Source organism: Brassica oleracea, chromosome C9 (assembly GCF_000695525.1).
Source record: "Brassica oleracea var. oleracea cultivar TO1000 chromosome C9, BOL, whole genome shotgun sequence".
Lineage (NCBI taxonomy): Eukaryota > Viridiplantae > Streptophyta > Magnoliopsida > Brassicales > Brassicaceae > Brassica > Brassica oleracea.
In genome coordinates this window covers 29,835,618-29,853,038 of record NC_027756.1, presented here as the reverse complement: position 1 = coordinate 29,853,038, position 17,421 = coordinate 29,835,618, and positions in this window count along the sequence as shown.

Sequence of the window (17,421 nt, the reverse complement as noted above, 5' to 3'; positions counted from 1 at the left end):
TAAGATATTAATTGGAAAAGTAGTCATTAATTATAATTATGTGCATATCTGCACACATTACTAATGGCAGACAAAATAGGCAAATGGTGAAATTATTGGAAACAATCTCATTCATTCTTATAATGGAAAGAATAGTTAATAATAGTTTTTAATACTACAATATTATTAATAATGATATTATATTTAATTTAAATGGAAAGTATCCTTGCATTTATTGGTGACAATATACATTTATTTTCCGATATCCTGAAACAATTTAGGCTAGATTTGAGGAATTTTTATTATTAATATTAATATTGTAGGTAAAATTATGTTATTGCATAGTTTTTAAAAATATTCCACATAGAAGCAAGTTGGGTCCAAAGTTGTGTTTCTGTTTCAATAATATAGATATTTAAAATAAATACGTAAATGTATGAATTTCTGCATACATAATGAATACATGTAAAGGTCGGTATCGTAGCTTAGAATTAGCCATTTTCCGGTTGAATGGGTGTAAAAAGTCATTGCTGGTTGGTTTGGAGGCTGCAATCCTTTTGATCGATAGCATCTTTGCTTGGTGGTTCTTTCTCTTGTCATTGGAATTTATCTCTATGAGCGCTGGTCTGGAGCATAGGCAAATGAACCGAATGCTTAGAGCATCAGAATGTTAAGAAATTTTTTTTGTTGTATATAAGCAGTGCTCCTGGCATTATATAGGCCGCAAGCTAAAAAATATTTTTGGGCCTAATACATTTATAAAAATTAAAAGAAAACAAGGAAAAATAAAGAAAAAAAGTAGATAGGAGTATTTGAACCTTGTACCTCTTAATACTTTTGGTGCAGTAACAAATCCGCTGAAAGATTATATTAAAAATTTTGTGCCCGAAAATTTAGTTATTATATTGGGGCCGGAAGTGGATGCTTGATCTGCTTCCCTCAGGGCCGGCTCTGTATATAGAGCACGAAAAAATTTTACATGGATAACAAGGGAACAAAATCTTAAGTGAGTTAGGGCATCAAGAAATAACTGAAAATGTTAAACCAGCACTCTATCAGATTTGTGCTTCAATTCTTTGAGTGGGTCAATTTTAGGTTGGGATGTTATTGGTATATACACCTTTGTTTCTAAGTTTTTTTTGTTTCAAAGTTTGAGGTCAGTATCCCTTTTTGATAAGCCTTAGATTTTATCCACTTTTACCTATGATTTACATATGTTTTCAGAGTATTTTATATGCATTTTGGAGTCTTTTATAATATTTACAGACTTAGGTACCTATTGGAGTAAAGTGGTGATTTTGGGACAATTTGAAGATTTTATGGAAGCATTGCCGAAAACGTCAAATCAGAGTCGATTATTGAAGGAAACATCGATCGACACATCAACATCAACGTCGATCGATGGCGAGCCATCCGCGTAGCCAACTTAAGGAAATTACTTTTTACCCAAAAGTTCCAGGATTTGCACCAAAAGTCTCTGGCCGCCTATTAGGCTATTTATTAGGGTTTTTCATGTTTTACCTGGAGACAAACTTTTAAAGAGATACATTTGGAGTGGCAGATATTTCTACACTAGGAAGAGAGCTTAGGTTTGGAGAGAGAGAGATCTGAACTTCATAAACAGAGAAGATCTTAAACTCTCTTGTTCTATTACTCTACTTTGTTTGCTTTTCACATTTATATTATTGAGTATTATTTAGACCATCATAATGTTTCTTATGAATATGTATGAGTAGTCTTACTGTCAGATTTAGGATTCTTCAAAGGTTGATTTATGTACTGCTGAAATGAATATTAATTAGGAAATTAAATAGTTCTTCATCTAGTTGTTCTTACTGCTAAGTCTAGGCTTGATCACCCTGAGATCTTCGGATGAATTAGCACAAGCGGAAGCTTGGTTAATTACCTGAAACTAAACTAGTATGATCTAATTAACTAGATACACACGAAAGTTGGTCTAGGAAATTAGAGAACCTATCAAACCCATTCGTAAAGTCTGCTAGAATAAATATCGATTGACGTAACGACAGTTACATCGATCGACGTTTAGAAAGGTATATTGATCGATATTCATATAAAATCATCAATCGACACTTTCTCTTGATCAACAAACGGAAGTTGAGATCAGAGATCTGGCAGTGGATAATCTAAACAAACGAAAATTGATAGATTATAAACTAAGTTTCAGTTTAAGAAAAATTAATTAATATTTATAAACTCCTAATAATTCATAGAAGGCTTGCTTGTCATACCTGAGAAATCACTTGAATCTAGCTATTCATCTTTAATAGTTCAAAACCTAAAATCAATCATCTAAACAACTACCTTGTTCACCAGACCTTAGCCTCATTTACTGCTTTAATCATAACCGTCTAGCATTACTTCGAAAACTACAAATCTATTGTGTAATCCTAGAGTCTCTGTGGATTTGATCCCTAAGTACTACATCTGAACATCTTATCTGAGAGAGTAAATCACTCATTAGGGTAATTTGAGTGATATCAAATTTGGTGCCGTTGCTAGTGACTCTTTTTTATTACCATTAGATTAAGTTTAGAATACTGTTTAGATTTTATTTCTCTGCTTGCTAAAAAGTTTTTTTTTTCTTCAGTTCCTGCTGACACTGGTACTCTAGAAGAAGAATGCACATTTAGGAGGAGCATTGATCGAAGGTATGACGGATGCGGCGAGCGACACTTTGGTCAAGGAATCGATTGACACTGAGTTACTGGAAGCGATCGACAACGCTCAGCCGGAAGCAGGTAAGTGTTCACTTACCAAATAAATTAATAAGGAAGTAGTCCTAGGAGAACCGAAAGGTCAATCACGCAACGCAAATAACCAAATCTTAATGAACATGGGACTGAAATCCCTGATAAACTCATTTAACATTAATTAATGAAAATGAATTAAAATTGTCTTTGCAAGACTACTTAGATCCTTGCAGAACCTATTCCAATAGGTCAGCTATCAGACTACCAGAAATAAATATAGAAAAGTCCGAGCTCAATCTCGATTTTCTTATTTTGGTACGTCAAAACCCTTTCCATGGATCCCCTTCAGAACATCTGCATGATCACATCGGAAAACTAGAAGATATGATGAGAGATGATTACAGTCGCTTTAAACTCTTCTCATTTTCTCTAGCGGGAGATGCCTGAAGATGGCTGGATCAATTACCAACTGGGTCCTTAACCTGCTGGAATGAAATTAGGAGTGTTTTCATTAATCACTTTTTCGATGAGACACACTACTGGGATGTAAGGAGAAAAATTTCAACATTCAACCAAGGTCCTCGAGAACCATTTAAAGACGCATAGGGAAGATTTAGGGAATATCAACTTGAATGCCCGCATCATGGTTACTCGGAACCTCAGCTGATTAACACCTTTTACGGGGGTGTTAACCTTCACTACCAAACTACGCTCGACACAGGCAGCGAATGAAACTTCAACATGAGGAGCCCTGAAGACGCTATACGACTGATAGAGACGTAGCAACTGTTAGAGCCTTCGTGAAGATGAATGAAAAGAGAGGAAACGAAGCAGAACCTGAAAATAAGCCAAAATCAAGGAAACCCTGGATTCATTTCATTCCTTTTTATCAAAACAAAACTAATCCTGAACATTCAAGATAGAAGGTGATATCCCATCTGATCTCGAAAGGAAAATGGAATTCATCGATATAATAGCCTTTCAAGACCAGCACTCTGAGTCTAACGATAGTAGTTTCACTCGCAAATATGATGCAGCTGTTAGACCACAGAATAAAAAGGCAAATCTAGGTTAAACCAAGATTTTACAGGAAATCGGAAAATAGCCCTCAATCTGGAAGGAAAAATAGATATAATCTACTACGAGCTGATAAAAAAATTTGAAGCTCTAAGTGAACATATTAAGAGCTTAGATGGTTAGGTAGCACAAAACGCGATATCTATTAGGAGAGAAGAAGGACTTCTTCCAGGAAGGACTGATGGTAATCCCAGACGTCAAGTCAGTGCTGTCGTATTACGAAGCGGTAAACGCCTTACCCCTAACTTGAAAGAAAGCACTACCCTAGATAAAACAGTAGAAATCGAGGAAATCGGAAAGAGGAAAGGAAAGATCTAACTAAACCAAGGAACTTGAAGAGCCACAACTCGACCTTGATGACCAGGAACGGGAATCGGAGGACAACAGAGAAATCGATTGATGAACAAGTGACAACGTCGATCGACTGACGTGAGACAACACCGATCGACATACACGTGATGGCATCGATCGACAATCCACACCTAACGCACCAAAACCAACAGCATCCGCTGAACCGGCGATAGAAAGGGTGTATAGGACCTTACCTCCCTTCCCTCCCAGCAAAGCTATAGCAAAACGTGAGATGGACAAAGCCATTTGCAAGAGAGCTCTCGATAAGATTATTATCGAAATGCCACTCAGCGATGCCATGAAAGTCTCTCCGTCAATAGAGAAATACGTGAAGGACATGGTGTCACAAAGTTGCCAATTACGGAGCACAGTGTCATGATGGTTTCAGAGGAAGTTAGTGCTATGATCCAGGGAGTAACCCTGATCAAACGACCAAACCCTGGTAGTTTCGTTTTAGATTGCAAAATCCATGATAAACAATTTCAAAGATCTCTTTGCGATCTCAGCTCCAGTGTCAACCTCATGCCATATTATGTTGCGATATCCCTTGGGTTAACTCGATTTCAACCTACCAAAATCACTTTGATCCTTGCTGATAGATCTGTTAGAGTACTAGAAGGAATCTTGAGGACATACTGATACCACTCAAATTACCCTAAGGAGTCTCAAATAAGAGGTCGAGTTGTAGTACTTAGGGATCGAATTCACAGGGAGCTAGGGAACCTAAGAAATCTAATATGATTTGTTAAATTGGATGTTTCAACGGTTTTAAATGTAAATAGCAGTTTAGAGATCAAGCAAAGTATTTGCTTAATTGACTGGTTGAGGTTTTTGGTGCTTATTAAGGAAATAACTAGACTTAGGGTTTTTATTCAGGAAAATTGGGATTAAGACTCAACTACTTGATCAACAAGTCCATCAGCGTTCGCAATGTTTGGACTCGTCTATTAACTAGATCTATTGATCTCAACTGTCGTATTTTGATCAATAAAAAGTGTCGATCGATAATCCTATAGGGATATCAATCGATGCACCTTTTGCCCCGCCGATCAATTATTCAAGTGTGATATCAATCGACGCGCTCTAGTCAAGCTTTATGCGCGGATTGAATAATAGCTTACTAAGCTCACTAGATCAGCTCTCGCCTTGCTCGTAGCAAGAAACATAGTTCTACTAGAATGTTTTCAGGATGAGATTAAAGCTCTCGCTTTTTTCAATCGAATCCAAGGACAAGTTCTAGGTAGCTAATCTAGATACATGCATTAAATCACAATCCTAAAGATGATTATCATAACTCAGCAATCTATAGTTGGGGCTAATCCCTCCTAACCTATTTAAACCCTAAAATTTAACAAAGGAACTACTCAGACATGGCTAAGCAATTCATGACAGCAATTAGGTATAAAAACTGCATTAGAATAATAATATAGATATCAGTGGAGTTCCAATCACAAATACAACTTTGGATCTTCTCTCCAATCTATCAAAATCCTAGAAAACCTTTGCTGTAAAACCTTGCTGTGAAAATAATAAAACAAGAAAAGCACACTCTGCCTCTAACATGGTGGCAAAGCTTATATAGTTAGGTTAAAACTTGTCAGGGGTAATCTTGTAAATTAGTGAAGACTTGGGCTTTCTGCGCGCCTGGCTATCGATCGACATCACGATGTTAACATCGATCGATTACTTCTCTTCAATATCGACCGATTGTCGAGCTCGATGGTCATCTCGGGTGCTTGCTCCAAATATCTCCAAAATGCTCCAAAATCGTCACTTATCTCCAAATCACTCCTGATCTTATAAATATAGTAAATAGACTCTATAATATAATAATTATTAGTAAAAGCACCTAAAAACCATGGGTAAAAGTAGGTCAAATCCATGGTCTATCACATACCTATCAAGATAAATGAATGTTATATACCTATAGATTTTGTAGTATTGAAATACAAGCATGAACCCAAAGACCCCCTCCTCTTAGGAAGATCTTTCTTAGCTACTGCTGGCGCAATAATCGATGTTAAAAAGTGCAGTTAAACATTAGTAACCATCCAATGACTTTTGATATGGGAAAATTGATCAAACGACCTCTGATCGATAACCAAACTTTCTACATTGATCATATCCCTGGGCTTGCTGCAGAATCTTTCACTGATATATGCTCAGATGACCCTCTCGGAAATGCCCTTACTGCCCCAGAAAGTGCCATTTTCAGTATAGACAGCAGAGTCGACGAATACGTTCAACTGATGGATGCAAGTGAGGAAGTCATGAATGTCGATGGAGAGAATGACAATGAGTATGCGATAAATGTCGATCGATATTTTCAGAATGCCGTCGATCGACAACCGATTTCATTAGAAAGCTGGAGCTCTGAAAAGGTCAAAAATCTGTGTAGTGGAGAACTTGAAATGTTACTAAATAAATTGCGCAAATACATGAGAGCCATCAGATACTCTTTGGATGATATTCCTGGTATCTCCTCAGATCTGTGCATGCACCGCATCCATTTGGAGGATGGATCCAAATCATCTATTGAACACCAAAGGAAGCTTAACCCAAACCTGAAAGAGGTTGGTAAGAAAGAGATTTTAAAACTCCTGGATGCAGGAGTCATCTATCTGATTTCAGATAGTAACTGGGTGAGCCCTATGCATGTTTTACCTAAAAAAGGTGGTATAACAGTCGTCAAGAACGATAAAGATGAACTTATTCCCATGAGAACAGTCACCGATCATCGGATGTGCATTGATTATAGGAAACTAAAGGCTGCCCCTAGAAAAGATAATTTCCCTTTGCCTTTCATAGTCCAAATGTTAGAATGGCTTGCGCATCACCAATATTATTGTTTCCTCAACGGATATTTCAGATTTTTCCAAATTCCTATACATCCGGATGATTAGGAAAAGACAACTTTCACATGCCCCTATGGCACATTCGCATATCGTCGAATGCCGTTTGGCATGTGTAATGCCCCTGCTACTTTCCAAAGATGCATGATTTCGATCTTCACGGATATGATCAAAGACTTCATGGAAGTCTTTATGGACGATTTTTCAGTCCATGGGTCCAATTTTAAAAATTGTCTCGACAATCTATGCAAAGTATTGGCCAGATGCGAAGAAAAGAATCTCGTCCTACATTGGAAAAAATGTCATTTCATGGTTAACGATGGGATTGTCCTTGGACACAAAGTATCGGCAGGAGATGTAAGAAGTTTCCTCGGACATGCTGGATTCTACAGATTAGTAAAATTGCTAGACCCCTCACAGCACTCATGTGCAAAGATGTTAAGTTCGATTTTACACCAGAATGGTTAAAATCGTTTGAAGAAACCAATTCAGCCTTAATAACCGCTCCCGTAGTGCAAGATTTAGATTGGAGCCTTCCTTTCGAATCATGTGCGATGCGAGTGATTTCGCTGTAGGCGCAGACCTAGGTTAGAAGAGGGACAAAAAGCTACATGCAGTCTATTATGCTAGTGGAACTCTAGACGACGCCCAACGGAATTATGAAACAACAGAAAAGGAATTACTTGTTGTTTTTTTTGCATTTAAAAAATTTCGTCAATACTTGGTCGGTTCAAAAGAAGTGGTTCACACCGACCACGCTGTATTGAAATATTTGATGCAAAAGAAAGATGCAAAACCAAGACTTTTGCGGTTGATCTTACTACTCCAAGAATTTGACATTGAAATAAAAGATAAAAGAGGAGTAGAAAACGGAGTCGCGAATCATCTTTCAAGGATAAGAGTTTAGGATGACGTCCCCATCGACGATTTCCTGCCAACGAAAAATGTTTATAATGTGGACTCAACGTTCATTGGTCAAATATGTCTCAAATATGAGGAGCCGCCGATCGACACCAGTGATGGTTCATCGATCGACACCCCGGATAAACAACAACCTGACTTAACCCCGAACACGATCACTATCGATGTACAAATCAGCGTTGCTTATAACCCACTGGCAACTGAATCAGATTCTTCCGGAGATCGAAGTTTGAGTCGGGGGGGTGCACGCGATAGATAGGAACATCTCTGATAGACCTTGGTACGCTGATATAGTAAATTATCTCTCTGCTGCGTAGAACAAGGTTCTTTTCATGGATATACAAAGAAAAAAATTATGCGGGAAATTCGGAGATACTATTGGGATGAACCATACCTCTATAAACACTGTTCTGATGGAATATATAGACGATGTGTCGCGGAAACCAAAGTTCCAGATATTTTATTCCACTGCCATGGATCAGACTATGCTGGACACTTCACGACCTTTAAAACGGTATCGAAAGTCCTAAAGCAGGTTTTTGGTGGCCAACAATGTTTCGCGATGCCCATGCCTACATAGCACAGTGCGATAGATGCCAACGAAGAGGTAAAATCAGCAAAAGACACTAAATGAAACATAATTTCATCGTAGAAGTAGAAGTCTTTGATTGCTGGGGCATTGATTTCATGGGCCCATTTCCTTCTTCATATGGGAACAGATACGTACTGGTTGCTGTAGACTACGTGTCTACATTGGTTGAAGCCATCGCCTCACCAACAAATGATGCAGCAGTTTTTATCAAACTTTTCAAGAGCATTATCTTCCCGCGATTTGGAGTTCCCTATGTAGTAATAAGCGATGGTGGCACCCATTTTATAAACAGATCCTTTGATAGATTGCTTAAAAAGCACGGAGTTCACCAACGAGTAGCCACTTCCTACCATCCACAGACGAGTGGACAAGTGGAAGTTTCCAATCGCCAAATCAAAGAAATCCTCGAAAAGACCGTAGGAACCACTAGGAAAGGTTGGTCTAAAAAACAAGATAACGCGCTTTGGGCCTATAGAACAGCGTTTAAAACACCATTAGGTACCACACCATTCCATTTACTTTATGGAAAAGCTTGTCACCTGTCGGTCGATTCAGAACACAAAGCAGTTTGGGCAGTAAAACTAACCTACTTCGACATTAAACCAGCTGCAGAGAGGAGACTGGTCCAGTTAAATGAATTTGACGAGATTAGACATCTTGCTTATGAGAATTCAAAGATATATAAAGAAATGACAAAAGCCTATCATGACAAGAAAATCATCATCCAGGTACTTTGAACCGGATGATCAAGTGCTTCTGTATAACTCTCGACTGACATTATTCCCTGGGAAACTCCGTTCTCGCTGGTCAGGCCCTTCACAGTTAAGGAAGTTAAACTTCACAGAGCCATTACTCTGATCAGCAATGAAGGAAATGAATTCACAGTAAATGGACAATGAGTTAAACATTATTAGGCCAAAGCACTTTTACCAAATAAGCGAATTCTACGATTGGACCTTCCGATCGCTGACTAGTTTCGTAAAAGAGTCAAGCTAACGACTTCAAATAAGTGATAAGTGGGGAGCCAACCCACTGGTTTATTTAGAAATTTAGTAATTTGGATCTAGATTTTAGATTTAGATTTTAGATTTATTCAAAAAAAAAACTAAACATTAAACATTAGGTCGATTGATGGTCGCTGTCGAGTCATGGTCCTATTTAAGTCGACACTTAACCTATTCTCCCTAAAATAGCAAAACCCTATGAAACCTCTGCCCGTCGATTTCTCTCTCGTTTCTCCGCCAAATTCTCTCTCGTTTCTCCGCCGATTTTGGTGTTTCTTGCGCATAATCAACTCGATTTTCACTTCCCTATCTGTTTAGTTCACTAAATCAACCGATCTACATGGTATGACCTCGAAATCTTCTAAATTTAAGGTTTTCTAGGGTTGATATTTGAGATGACCAAGAACTCGGATTTAAGCACGATTTGAAACGAATTAGGCTAATAGAACGATAGGATAAGAGTATCGGACTGTATTATGTGACTATTGTGTTTAATGGATTCGATTTGCGATGTTTGAGCTTTTGCAGGTTTCGTGTCCAAACATCGATCGACAATACGATACCTCTGTCGATCGATAATTAAAGAGGGCTGACGATCGATGTCGACAATCATTCATCGATCGACATCAACCACTGATTTATCGCCTTGCTAACTATCTGTTTCTCTTGTGATTTTTGGTTGCAGTTGAATGAAAGGAGGACAAAGAGACTCTATGATCGTCCAAGCAGCTCCAACGCACCACCACCTGATCGTGACCTTTGGCCAAGGGAAAGGGAAGGAGAACCCATTGAGACATGGGAGAATTACGCCGATCCTAACGAAGCTGTCAAACACAAAAATTGTACCCACCGTGTGATCACAGACGATTGGGAGACTATGACAATCTATTCTACAATGAGTGGCTGAAGGTCATCATCAAGCCCACGCGTGTCAATGACTGGGCAACTATAGGGCGACTGGAGCTCGAGGGAGATTTAGAGGAGATGATCCGAGAGTTAGGTATGGGAAGCATGGCTACCCGCTCTTACGACTTGTACCCCAAGCTGGTCAGACAGTTCATGGCCACGGTGCAAGTCTACTACTCCAACGAGAGGGTGAAGAGGGCGAATGAGGGCACACTGACTTTCTTCATCCGATGCATCAGATGCAGGATCCCTCTCCTTACACTCTATGACATCTACGGGTTCCAGAACCATGAGTACTTACGCTGCGTCGTCTCCGTCTTTCTTGGGCAGTCAGCCTTCTGGGGACATTTGGCTTCTGGTCTTTTCGATTCAGGCAGAGCCACTCTGACTGACATCCGTCATCCTACCGTGCGCTATTTCCTCAAGGTAGTTGCCAACACGCAGTTGGGCAAGATGGAATAGAACAAGGTTCGGGTTCACATTGATTGACTATACAGTGCGGAGTCTGGTTGACATGGGCGAGATAGCGGAGCCGGCAGACGATCAGTGGCCCAACCTTGGGACTGTTTTTTCTGAGCACTTAGAGTAGCAAAAGAGAGACAGTAGGGAGCCTCCTTATGCCGATCTTCATGCACATCGGGATTCTTTGGATCAGGCCACAGTCAACAGGAACAAGACTTACATGGACGCTGCGCATCTGATATACGCACAGTTGCTCAAGGACAATTGTTTCTGGAGCTTTAGGGACGCCGCAGATACACACTTGCTACAATTACCTCACGGAAATTCCGTTACTGCCCCAGAAAATGCCATTTTCCGTATAGAAAGCAGAGTCGACGAATATATTCGACTGATGGATGCAAGTGAGGAAGTCATGAATGTCGATAGAGAGAATTATAATGAGTATGCGATAAACGTCGATCGATATTTGCATAATGCTGTCGATCGACAACCGATTTCATTAGAAAGCTGGAGCTCTGAAAAGGTCGAAAATCTGTGTAGTGGAGAACTTGAACTGCTAATAAATAAATTGCGCAAATACATGAGAGCCATCAGACACTCTTTGGATGATATTCCTGGTATCTCCTCAGATCTGTGCATGCACCGCATCCATTTGGAGGATGGATCCAAATCATCTATCGAACACCAAAGGAAGCTTAACCCAAACCTGAAAGAGGTTGGTAAGACAGAGATTTTAAAACTCCTGGATGCAGGAGTCATCTATCTGATTTCAGATAGTAACTGGGTGAGCCATGTGCATGTTTTACCTAAAAAAGGAGGTATAACAGTCGTCAAGAACGATAAAGATGAACTTATTCCCATGAGAACAGTCACCGATCATCGGATGTGCATTGATTATAGGAAACTAAAGGCTGCCACTAGAAAAGATAATTTCCCTTTGCCTTTCATAGACCAAATGTTAGAACGGCTTGCGAATCACCAATATTATTGTTTCCTCGACGGATATTCCAGATTTTTTCAAATTCCTATACATCTGGATGATTAGGAAAAGACAACTTTCACATGCCCCTATGGCACATTCGCATATCGTCGAATGCCGTTTGGCATGTGTAATGCCCCTGCTACTTTCCAAAGATGCATGATTTCGATCTTCACGGATATGATCAAAGACTTCATGGAAGTCTTTATGGACGATTTTTCAGTCCATGGGTCCAATTTTAAAAATTGTCTCGACAATCTATGCAAAGTATTGGCCATATGCGAAGAAAAGAATCTAGTCCTACATTGGGAAAAATGTCATTTCATGGTTAACGATGGGATTGTCCTTGGACACAAAGTATCTGCAGGAGATGTAAGAAGTTTCCTCGGACATGCTGGATTCTACAGATTAGTAAAATTGCTAGACCCCTCACAACACTCATGTGCAAAGATTTTAAGTTTGATTTTACACCAGAATGGTTAAAATCGTTTGAAGAAACCAATTCAGCCTTAATAACCGCTCCCGTCGTGCAAGATTTAGATTGGAGCCTTCCTTTCGAATCATGTGCGATGCGAGTGATTTCGCTGTAGGCGCAGACCTAGGTTAGAAGAGGGACAAAAAGCTACATGCAGTCTATTATACTAGTGGAACTCTAGACGACGCCCAACGGAATTATGCAACAACGGAAAAGGAATTACTTGTTGTTGTTTTTGCATTTAAAAAATTTCATCAATACTTGGTCGGTTCACACCGACCACGCTGTATTGAAATATTTGTTGCAAAAGAAAGATGCAAAACCAAGACTTTTGCGGTTGATCTTACTACTCCAAGAATTTGACACTGAAATAAAAGATAAAAGAGGAGTAGAAAACGGAGTCGCGGATCATCTTTCAAGGATAAGAGTTGAGGATGACGTCCCAATCGACGATTTCCTGCCAACGAAAAATGTTTATAATGTGGACTCAACGTTCATTGGTCAAATATGTCTCAAATATGAGGAGCCGCCGATCGACACCAGTGATGGTTCATCGATCGACACCCCGGATAAACAACAACCTGACTTAACCCCGAACACGATCACTATCGATGTACAAATCAGCGTTGCTTATAACCCACTGGCAACTGAATCAGATTCTTCCGGAGATCGAAGTTTGAGTCGGGGGGTGCACGCGATAGATAGGAATATCTCCGATAGACCTTGGTACGTTGATAGAGTAAATTATCTCGCTTCTGCGTAGAACCAGGTTCTTTTCATGGATATTGAAAGAAAAAAATATGCGGGAAATTCAGAGATACTATTGGGATGAACCATACCTCTATAAACACTGTTCTGATGGAATATATAGACGATGTGTCGCGGAAACCAAAGTTCCAGATATTTTATTCCACTGCCATGGATCAGACTATGCTGGACACTTCACGACCTTTAAAACGGTATCGAAAGTCCTAAAGCAGGTTTTTGGTGGCCAACAATGTTTCGCGATGCCCATGCCTACATAGCACAGTGCGATAGATGCCAACGAAGAGGTAAAATCAGCAAAAGACACTAAATGAAACATAATTTCATCGTAGAAGTAGAAGTCTTTGATTGCTGGGGCATTGATTTCATGGGCCCATTTCCTTCTTCATATGGGAACAGATACGTACTGGTTGCTGTAGACTACGTGTCTACATTGGTTGAAGCCATCGCCTCACCAACAAATGATGCAGCAGTTTTTATCAAACTTTTCAAGAGCATTATCTTCCCGCGATTTGGAGTTCCCTATGTAGTAATAAGCGATGGTGGCACCCATTTTATAAACAGATCCTTTGATAGATTGCTTAAAAAGCACGGAGTTCACCAACGAGTAGCCACTTCCTACCATCCACAGACGAGTGGACAAGTGGAAGTTTCCAATCGCCAAATCAAAGAAATCCTCGAAAAGACCGTAGGAACCACTAGGAAAGGTTGGTCTAAAAAACAAGATAACGCGCTTTGGGCCTATAGAACAGCGTTTAAAACACCATTAGGTACCACACCATTCCATTTACTTTATGGAAAAGCTTGTCACCTGTCGGTCGATTCAGAACACAAAGCAGTTTGGGCAGTAAAACTAACCTACTTCGACATTAAACCAGCTGCAGAGAGGAGACTGATCCAGTTAAATGAATTAGACGGGATTAGACATCTTGCTTATGAGAATTCAAAAATATATAAAGAAATGACAAAAGCCTATCATGACAACAAAATCATCTCCAGGCATTTTGAGGCGGATGATCAAGTGCTCTTGTATAACTCCCGACTGACATTATTCCCCTGGGAAACTCCGTTCTCGCTGGTGAGGTCCCTTCACAGTTAAGGAAGTTAAACTTCAGAGAGCCATTACTCTGATCAGCAATGAAGGAAATGAATTCACAGTAAATGGACAATGAGTTAAACATTATTAGGCCAAAGCACTTTTACCAAATAAGCGAACTATACGATTGGACCTTCCGATCGCTGACTAGTTTCGTAAAAGCGTCAAGCTAACGACTTAAAATAAGTGGTAAGTGGGGAGGCAACCCACTGGTTTATTTAGAAATTTAGTAATTTGGATCTAGATTTTAGATTTAGATTTTAGAATTATTCAAAAAAAAACTAAACATTAAACATTAGTTCGATTGATGGTCGATGTCGAGTCATGGACCTATTTAAGTTGACACTTAACCGATTCTCCCTAAAATCGCAAAAACCCTACAAAACCTCTGCTCGTCGATTTCTCTCTCGTTTCTCCGCCGATTTTGGTGTTTCTTGCGCTTAATCAACTCGATTTTCACTTCACTATCTGTTTAGTTCACTAAATCAACTGATCTACATGGTATGACCTCGAAATGTTCTAACTCTAAGGTTTTCTAGGGTTGATATTTGACATGACCAAGAACTCGGATTTAAGCACGATTTGAAACAAATTAGGCTAATAGAACGATAGGATAAGAGTATTGGACTGTATTATGTGACTATTGTGTTTAATGGATTCGATTTGCGATGTTTGAGCTTTTGCAGGTTTCGTGTCCAAACATCGATCGACAATAAGATACCTCTGTCGATCGATTATTAAAGAGGGCGGACGATCGATGTCGACAATCATTCATCGATCGACATCAACCACTGATTTATCGCCTTGCTAACTATCTGTTTCTCTTGTGATTTTTGGTTGCGGCTGGATGAAAGGAGAACAAAGAGACGCTATGATCGTCCCAGCAGCTCCAACGCACCACCACCAGTGCTTGATCGTGACCCTTGGCCAAGGGAAAGGGAAGGAGAACCCATTGAGACATGGGAGAATTACGCCGATCCTAACGAAGCTTTCAAACACAAAAACTGTACCCACCGTGTGATCACAGACAATCGGGATGACTATGACAATCTATTCTACAATGAGTGGCTGAAGGTCATCATCAAGCTCACACGTTTCATTGACTGGGCAACTATATGGCGACTGGGGCTCGAGGGAGATTTAGAGGAGATGATCCTAGAGTTAGGTATGGGAAGCATGGCTACCCGCTCTTACGACTTGTACCCCGAGCTGGTCAGGCAGTTCACGGCCACGGAGCAAGTCTACTACTCCAACGAGAGGGTGAAGAGGGCGAATGAGGGCACACTGACTTTCTTCATCCGATGCATCAGATACAGGATCCCTCTCCTTACACTCTATGACATCTACGGGTTCCAGAACCCTGAGTACTTACGCTGCATCGTCTCCACCTTTCTTGGGCAGTCAGCCTTCTGGGGACATTTGGCTTCTGGTCATTTCGATTCAGGCAGAGCCACTCAGACTGACATCCGTCACCCTACCGTGCGCTATTTCCTCAAGGTACTTGCCAACACGCTGTTGTGCAAGATGGAATAGAACAAGGTTCGGGTGCAGGAGCTCACATTGATTGACTATGCGGTGCGGAGTCTGGTTGACATGGGCGAGATAGCGGAGCCGCCAGACGATCAGTGGCCCAACCTTGGGACTGTTTTTGCTGAGCACTTAGAGTAGCAAGAGAGAGACAGTAGGGAACCTCCTTATTCCGATCTTCATGCACATCGGGATTCTTTGGATCAGGCCACGGGCAACAGGAACAAGACCTACATGGATGCTGCGCACTGATATACGCACAGTGGCTCAAGGACGATTGTTTCTGGAGCTTTAGGGACGCCGCAGGTACACACTTGCTACAGTTACCTCAGCGGACAGTTACAGATCTTCAGGGCGAGCTCGCTAGATTTGAGTCCCATGTCCCGAGCTGCCAGAGCAGCCGCACAGCCCCAGCCAGAGATCCCTGACTTTCCACACATCCCATACATTCCCATGCGCGATCATGGCGACTTCCAGTGCGTTGTTGTGGACGCTCTTCACGCCATATGGGCAAGAGTGTCACAGTGCCGCTGTGTTACGAGAGGGAGTGTGCGCGCATGATCTCCATCAGCTGCAGGACCCTCACGCCAGCCATGACGACTCAGACGACGACACCGATGAGGATTTGTCCTCATCTTTCTATCCCTTATCTACTTATGCTTTTATCTTATTTTTGGACAATTCGGATTTGAGCTCAAACTTATTCTATTATGCTATGACTTGAGACTATCTATTTTATGATCTTCATGTGTGTTTGTAATGTCTAATAGAGCTAACATCGCTGACTGATCCGATTAGTTAGACCTTATGACACGTTACCTACATTGCAAGGATTTTCTGTCTCAGCGTCATCGATCGACACCAAGGTCACACTGGCTGTTGACGCTCGAGACAGAACGGTACGAAATTTCTTCTCATTGTCTACTATTTATTTAATAGTTATGATTTATTCTCTAACCGAACTTAGACTAAATAAACACTAAGGACAGTGTTGTTTAAGTCTGGAGGAGGGAGTTACTAACGTTGCGTTTTCACGTTTAGCTTTTATAAAAAAAAAAAATTTAAATATTGAGTCAAGAAAGAGATTATGATCTTTTACAATTTAATTACTATTTTAACCACTATCTAGCACCATCTAGATTTATTAACTGCAGGATGTATTAGATGAAAACACTGCAGTGTATCACTTGTTAATCACATCCACATTTATTGAGAATGTCTGGAGAACCAAAGCTGACTTCCAACCTTAATCTACTCTACATGCTCATTTTGGGGTTTGGTATACAATGGATTGGAATCCTCCTGCAAGTCTGGAAGGTATTAAACTTAGTGTCCTTGGTTCTCCTTCCACCTCTCTTTAGCATCCATTTTACAAAAAGATTGAAATGATTTCTTGCGGTTTAGAGGGATAGGAGTGTCTCATACGATCCCATTATTCTACTCTAATAGAATGATCACACAATGTTTGGAAGCGAGCGGTAGGAGTGTCTCATGTGACCCCATTATTCGCCTACAATTTCGCCAAAAATATACATATATATAATCGGATTCAAAAAACAGAGAATAAAGAGGAAAAACAAGAATGGGTTACCTGTAGGTCCAGATATTTGTTTGAGTTGATTCCATGTGTCCATTGATCGATACTCCCAAGATGCAGCCTACATATTTAATTTATGCAGAAATGAGGTCAGTAGAGGGATATGTCAGGTGCAGAGTTGTGA